The 7,575-nt window shown below is 41.3% G+C and overlaps 1 long non-coding RNA gene across 1 annotated transcript; it reads right to left on the bottom strand.

Annotated features, from left to right (window-relative positions):
- Positions 1-3,979: 3,979 nt before the first annotated feature.
- On the bottom strand, positions 3,980-6,837 carry LOC125706643 (uncharacterized). Its single transcript, XR_007382036.1, has 3 exons — positions 6,710-6,837; positions 4,518-4,611; positions 3,980-4,377 (listed from the first exon to the last, which is right to left on the bottom strand). It is a non-coding gene; the product is annotated as an uncharacterized LOC125706643 (long non-coding RNA).
- Between the last annotated feature and the right edge of the window lie 738 nt (positions 6,838-7,575).

Here is a 7,575-nt window from a genome sequence, read left to right on the forward strand (position 1 = left end):
AACATTCCATAAATAGTCATAATGTACGCATTTGTCTCAATCCAAATTGGTGCTTTCTTTGTCCTCATGTTCTTGCGAGATTGTTCTCGGAAGGCAAGGTCGCAAGACCAGTCCTGCCAAGACCTCAAGTACAGTCTTTGCGTTCTTGGTATTCAGATTCACTCAGTAACTGTGGCGCATTACATAGTCCTACGGTGACGACATAAAGGGCAACTTTTTCAGCAATGCTGTCCCGCAGGTGTTGGTGACCAATGCAGCTTGGACACTTTCCCGTTGATATTGGTCAACAAATGTATTTTAAAAAATTTTGACCGGCCATGAACAACTTTTCGCAATCAACCAGATCCAGATGAGTGTCACCTGGTTAGCAACATCGCTCAAAAAGGTGCCTGCAGTCGGTTACCACGATAGTTTATGATGATTGGACTAAAATAGTCACATGACACCGGCAGTTGGAAGACAAAACGTGTAATAACTACAACTTGCCATTTAACTAGAATAAATAATTTAATGATTTACATGCATTATAGTGTTAATTGTGAAATGAAAAAAATGTTCATTAGGAACGTAATGAGAGCTCAGTAGCAGCAGCTTTGGGGGGGGGGGGGAACTTGCGGTTCTGGAGCATTTATATCGCGGTTTCAGTCTCGGTTTCAAAACCGTTACGCTGTATTTACTCATTATTGGTAGACCCATGCAACACAGAGGCAGAAACAAGAGGAGACGACTTTAAATAAAGAGCAAGCCCGCTAAATTACAGTCCTTAAAATGAACAAGAGCAACAACCACCACGCCGACCGACATAACAGGGAAACGCAGGGAGGTCTGATGCTGGATGGGAAGGCAAACACATGCTGGTTAGTTACCTAATGGCCAGAGACACGCGAGGTTCGGACAGTATTCACACATGACACACACAACAAAAGTGAAAAACACAAATGTTTACAATAACATTACACAAAACATGCCGGGAAATACCAATGGCTACCAACTATAAGGGGCCGTCTCGCCGGCGGTACAATATAAAGATTGATTAACACCTTATAATTGAGCGGTGGAGTACTCTACATATTAGGTGTATTGCTCAGAAAATAAGTACCTTGCAAGACATAGGGGGTGATCTCAATATACATACTTGACCATAATATCCTCTTGGACCGGTTAGAAGGTGTAGTTGGCATTACAGGGACAGCACTTTCTTGGTTCCGCTCATATTTGTCTGATCGCTATCAGTATGCCCATGTGAACAATGAATCATCCAAGGCCACAAAAGTTGAATATGGTGTCCCACAGGGATCAGTCCTGGGCCCGCTACTGTTTACCCTATACATGCTACCTCTTGGTAACATTATTAGAAATCATGGTATTGGGTTTCATTGTTATGCAGATGATACACAGTTGTACATATCTGTTAACCCTGATGATATATCACTGCTATCTCGGTTAGAAGACTGTCTATTAGATATCCAGTGCTGGGTGGCAAAAAATTTCCTTATGTTAAACACAGAAAAAACAGAAGTTCTGGTAATTGGTCCCAAGGCTGCTAGAAATAAGTTTCACCACCTCAACGTTGGTAACCTTCCTACACAACCTAACATGGTAGTTAGAAATCTTGGCGTTCTTGTCGATTCAGATCTATGCTTTGATGCTCACATAAGAAGTATTACTAGAACTGCATTTTATCATCTACGGAACATAGTCAAGCTTCGTAAGATGCTCTCACTTAATGATGCAGAAAAACTAATACATGCCTTCGTAAGTTCCAGACTGGATTACTGTAATGCCCTCTTATCGGGTTGCCCGTCTGGATCCTTGCATAAACTTCAGATGGTACAGAATGCTGCAGCCAGAGATCAAAAATTTGATCATATTACACCGGTCTTATCCTCTCTTCATTGGCTGCCAGTTAAGTCTCGAATTGACTATAAAATACTGCTATTAACTTATAAAGCACTAAATGGCCTAGCACCAGAATACCTTAGTGATCTGCTGACCACATACAACCCTCCACGCTTGCTTCGCTCTCAAGCCATGGGATATCTGTTAGTGCCTAGGGTAGAAAGAGCTACGGCAGGCTGCAGAGCTTTCTCCTACACAGCTCCTCAGCTCTGGAATGGTCTTCCACCGGATGTGCGGGTTTCAGGTTCACTCTCAATATTCAAGTCCAGACTAAAAACACACCTGTTTAGTTTAGCGTAGGGACACTAGTTCTAGCCCTAGCTAACTCTTCACTCCCAGTCAGACCTGTAGTGTGAGGTGTAGAGCTGGGTGGGGATCGGTGCCATTGGCTTTGGATGAACTGGATTGTCAGTGCTGTCACTCTAGCTTCGCAATCTCTTGTGGAACTGGAGTGCTGACATTTCAGGGACTCCCCATGCCTGCATTCCCACTTGCCTCTCCCTCCTACTGATGCTGCCATAGCCATATCTGCCGGAGCTTGCAGATTGCACTTCATATTGTACTCACCTAGCTTTTAGCACTGCCAATAGCCTCCTCTACTATGCTTAATTGTACATTTTATTTCCCCTACTCCTCCTGGGGGGTGATGCCTGGAGACCTCAATCTATCAAGATATCCAGCACACCCGGCCACATGTGACGTCGCCACCACCAGTGACGTCCCTGCATCCAGCTCGCCGTTCTGATCTTCCATGTATGACCCGCTGCCTTACCTCTGGTTGCCTGGCAATTGGAAGAAGACTCGGCATCGGCATTGGCTTGTCATCTTCCTTGCTCTCCAGTTATTTCCCAAATCTTATTGGGGACAATGTGACTTGGCCCATCTCTGGCACTTAACCATCTCTCTATTTGACTATCCCTGCCGGCCCCTGGAGGATGGGCTCCCCCTTTGAGTCTGGTCCCTCCCAAGGTTTCTTCCTTCTAGGGAGTTTTTCCTTGCCACTGTCGCCTATGGCTTACTCACTGGGGGCTTTGGGTGAGGATGCTGTAAAGCGCTTTGAGACAATGTAATGTTGTGATAATGCGCTATATAAAAATAAATTTGCTTGCTTGCTTTGCTTGCTTGACCGTACTTGTGTTCTTGTGCAACCGTCTTACGTCATCTTCCATTGCCGAAGTGTAGCTCCAATACTAAAAGAACCGCACTACAGAGGACGATAAAACTCCACACAATCCCATGATTCATTGCATGCTGTTACTATGGCAGAGGAAGAAGGTGCAAAGTATAACTCAACTACCTTAATCAGAGTAATGTTTCCATTGTTCCTGTCATACAGGATTTTCCTGCTGTTTTTCACTTCTTTTTTGGCTCGTGTTGAACTGTACTGGTTAACACCTGATATAGCATTTGTTGAAAAACTATTTGATTTAAAAATTAAGCACATGTAATCATACCAGGAATAATTAGTCACGTATACTGGATATTTCGATTATGTGTCATTTGTTACATATAGAGCTCCTGAAGGGACCCTGTGCAAAAAAATAAAATGCTCTTTTGCGTGAGCACGAGATATTTTCACTTTTTTAAAAAAAAATTTGCGCAGGGTCCCCTCCGTAATTATATACTACAAAAAAGCTAAGAAAATTACAGCAGGAGTAATCAGCTGGGCGTATAATAGTGGAACAGCAAGTACACATCTGTCTCAATCCAAATTGGTGCGTTCCTTGTCCATGTTCTTTTGAGTAGTGATGTGCAAATACCACTGATATCCTTTCCGATCCGATACCAAGTAAAACTCAGGTTGGTATCGATGAAGTTTAATGTGTTTGTAAAGTCAAAATAAAAAATGTATTTCAAATTATAGCTTCATAATGAATACACTGTACCTGTTCTTGTTTAATTATGACCAAAATAGTCACATGACACCGGCAGTCAGAAGACAAAACGTGTAATAATTACAACTTGCCATTTAACTAGAATAAATAATTTAATGATTTACATGCATTATAGTGTTAATTGTGAAATGAAAAAATGTTTTCATACAAGAAAAAACTGAAAAATTGTTAATTGAAGTTATTTGAACATGTATATCTTACCATTTAACTTGCATGAACATTTCAATAAAAAAATGTAAAACACTTTCCCCCATCCACAGGTTTTTGTTTAGGAACAGCAGCATATTTACATTTTTCCCTTTAAGTCCACTGCGTTTTTTTGCTCATAACCTCTCCTGCCTTTGAAAAGATTCTCTCCACAGGTACAGAAGAAGCAACAATTCCCAGGTATCACACTGCAAGTCTGCTTAGGGATGGGAAGGTTTGTTCATGTTCTTGCCACCAAACCAGTGGATGCTTATCTCAGGGACTCAATTCTTCCTCTGAGTACCGGCGTATTTCAATGAGTACATCACTGGCAGCTGACCGGTGATGTTGGCCATGTCAAAATCTGTCCGTATCCACACTTTTGTTGCAGCTGAACCTGAGGGTGCAGGACTCTGGTCAGACCCTGCGGTAGAAGGCCCTGAGGTAGAACTAACAGTAGGTGTTGAGCCTGAAGTTGGAGCTGACTGTCCTGTCTGAGACTTCTTGCATTTCAGTGTGGAGACGCTTTTTCATTACCTCAACATTGTCTTTACTCCTGAATCTGCGCTGGCATTGCTGTGCCAGTTGTGTGGCAAGGGAGCTGCCCTGACGTTCACAGGCTGCTGTAGCCCTGTGAATGAGTGACACGAGTGGAATCACTTTGGAGACCGAAACATAGTGCATCAGCTGTTTGCAAGATGAGGGATAATTCTCCCACATTTAAGCACAGTGCACTTTTCCCTAAAAGACAGAGGGCTCTGCTCACAGCTTCATTTTCCTCACAGAACCTCTCCAGCATGTAAAAAAACAAAGTTTCAGCAGGTATCTACTGACTGAATTAGCTTGTGTTCTGCCACTTTTAACTTTTGCTGAATATCCCCAAACTTCTCTGTGGCCTTTGTGCTGTGGTGAAAAAAGGATACGATCGCACTGTATTTTTCCAGCACCACTTCTGGGACCGCTTCTACACTGTCCTTTACTACTAAATTCAGTGTATGTGCAAAACATGGATGATGCCTCCATCCAGCCTTGTGCACTGCAGCAACCGTATTTGCACCATTGTCTGTCACAACTGCAACCACCTTCTCAGTTATGCACCATTCTTCCGTGATTTGCTTTAGCTGCGCTAAGCTGATATTATCTGTATGCTGCACATGGAGAGTGTGGGTTTCCAAATCAAATTCCCTCATTTGCCAGTTTCCAACAAGATGACATGTCACGCTCAAATATGCCTCTGTGGACACTGAGGTCCACATATCAGTGGTAAGTACGATACCTCCGTCCAGGGAGTTTATATTTTGGGTCTAGAGCCCTCACAAATCCCCGGAAACCTTGGTCCTCCACTATGGACAGAGGCCGGAGGTCCTTCACAATCATCTCTCCCAGACATCTTGTGTGTTGCTGCTCTTGGAGAATCATTTACAAACAATATTAAATACACAGTGGCAAAACAAATGATGGGACAACGCTGCACTGAATGCTTAATCTTTAGATTCAGCTACGTATGCCGACTCTCAAAACAGAATACAATAAGGAGGCTGATCGTTTACATACAGTACACTTACTGTTTTTATATAGAATTTTGTGTGACTTAAATTGAAATTGCCAGTAAAATACACAATTAAATAAACCACCACAATAATAGCATGTTTGTCAGTACCTACATCTAAAAATATTCAGATAAGCATCTGTCAAAACAAATAATTGAAAATAATACAACTAAGAAATATTTCACAGATGGAAATATCCTTCCCTCTACTTTCGAGATCGTTCTTGGAAGGAAATGTCTCTAGAACGGTATTGCCAAGACCACAAATATCACCTTTTTTGGTATTTAGATTCAACCAATAATTCTGGCTCATCAGATAGTCTTAGGGTGACGCGAACGTTTGAACAATGCTGCTATGTATTGTTGCTTGGGCACTTTCCGATTGAAAACAAGTATAGCTAACGCATTTGAGGATAGGGTGGTTTAGAAAGTCCAGGAATCCTGGCATTTATATGATTCCTGGCTACATGATTATAAAGATTCCCATGTGACTGCAAATTAAAATAAAACGCTGTACTGTGACGCTGCGGGGTTTTAAAAATAGTTGTTTAAAATACTGTTCTCAATTTTATTTTCAAATTCAGTTTGTTTTTAGTTTTCGGTATATTTTTATTTAAGATGTTTGTCTATTTAGTTATGTTTTAGGAATTTTATTTCTCCGGATAGACGGGAAGACTTTCCTAGCTACTACAAAATGCCATGTTGAAATAGCCAATTGCACTACTATGGTTGAAGTGCATTGCACGAGAGGCCCAAAGATAATTACTTTAGCTAAATATTTAAAAACGTTGTTTGTTTTTTTATTCCACTTCAGTTAGTTTAGGAAGCAATATTTATAGTTTCGTTGTAGTTTTTATTTTCTAATCTTGTATACGGAAATATTTTGGTTAACGATAACAACCCTGCCTTTTGTCCTGGAGTACATACTTCACAGTTTTAGTGAAAGCCTTAATTTGAAATATAACATCCACACTACACTTCGTACAGGTGACTCTACATTACTTTAATAAAGTTCGTTTTTCTTACACGCTCGACGGCAGAAATATACCCAGAATATATACGCGTAGCAGGCAGTTCATTAAAAAGCCTAAAGGGAAAGTTTGCCCGATTTAAGAACCGTGTGTAAATCATCAGGCAATGCCGTCACACACCCACACAGCACCGGGATAGGGACGCTTACCCTCTAACCACATAACATGCTGTAAATGCCTGGTTTAATATTCGCTGCCTAAATCTCCTGCTTTGATGCAACTGCTGTGTTGCATTACAGAAAAGACGTGGCTCTGCTTAAGTATCTGCAACCCAGAAAATGACCAAGGTCATCAGGTACTCCACCCCCAATAAACTGGCGTTTTATTCAAATTGCGGCCAACTACGCCGGAACAGTTTCAGCAGTGCGTCTGACCCTCATTCCTGATGGAATTCGTCCCGCTATAAGAATAAAATCTATAGAATAAATAAACCCATTAAAACTGATCAACAACTACTTACCAATTACCAGCTAAACCATACTAAAACTGACAAGCTTTTGCCTTCACTTTAAATACTTTATTTCCATAAAACACACTGCCAGCAGGAGAAAAGAAAGGGAAGAGCGATCACCTAGCGGTCCTATCCCGTCACCAAACCATATTCAATGCCTTGCTTCTTCCATAGCATTAATCAGTAATTTAGGTTCCTGTTGTAGCTCATTAACAGAAAACGCAAAGCGCGTCAAAAACAGTGACGTCACTGATCTAGACGCAAATCTGTTTTGCCCTAACATGATACAGCCACACTATTTGAGCAGCATCACCTCCCAAACTGCATATTTGGATTTTTATTTTTCTCTGACATGCCTCCTTAATTGATCTTTTCCTCAGCAGTGTTAAATCTATAAAATACTCTACATATTTGACTCATGGCCAGAAAACCATATCAGGCAGTAGAATACATATCATAATTTCTATTGGAACCAATAGTCAAGCATTAAGGTCTACAAAGAATTTCCAGTCGCTTGCCACACTAAGTTGACCCCCACTTGCACACAGATAGATCCCATAAGAA

The sequence above is a fragment of the Brienomyrus brachyistius genome, chromosome 13 (assembly GCF_023856365.1).
Source record: "Brienomyrus brachyistius isolate T26 chromosome 13, BBRACH_0.4, whole genome shotgun sequence".
Taxonomy (NCBI): Eukaryota; Metazoa; Chordata; class Actinopteri; order Osteoglossiformes; family Mormyridae; genus Brienomyrus; species Brienomyrus brachyistius.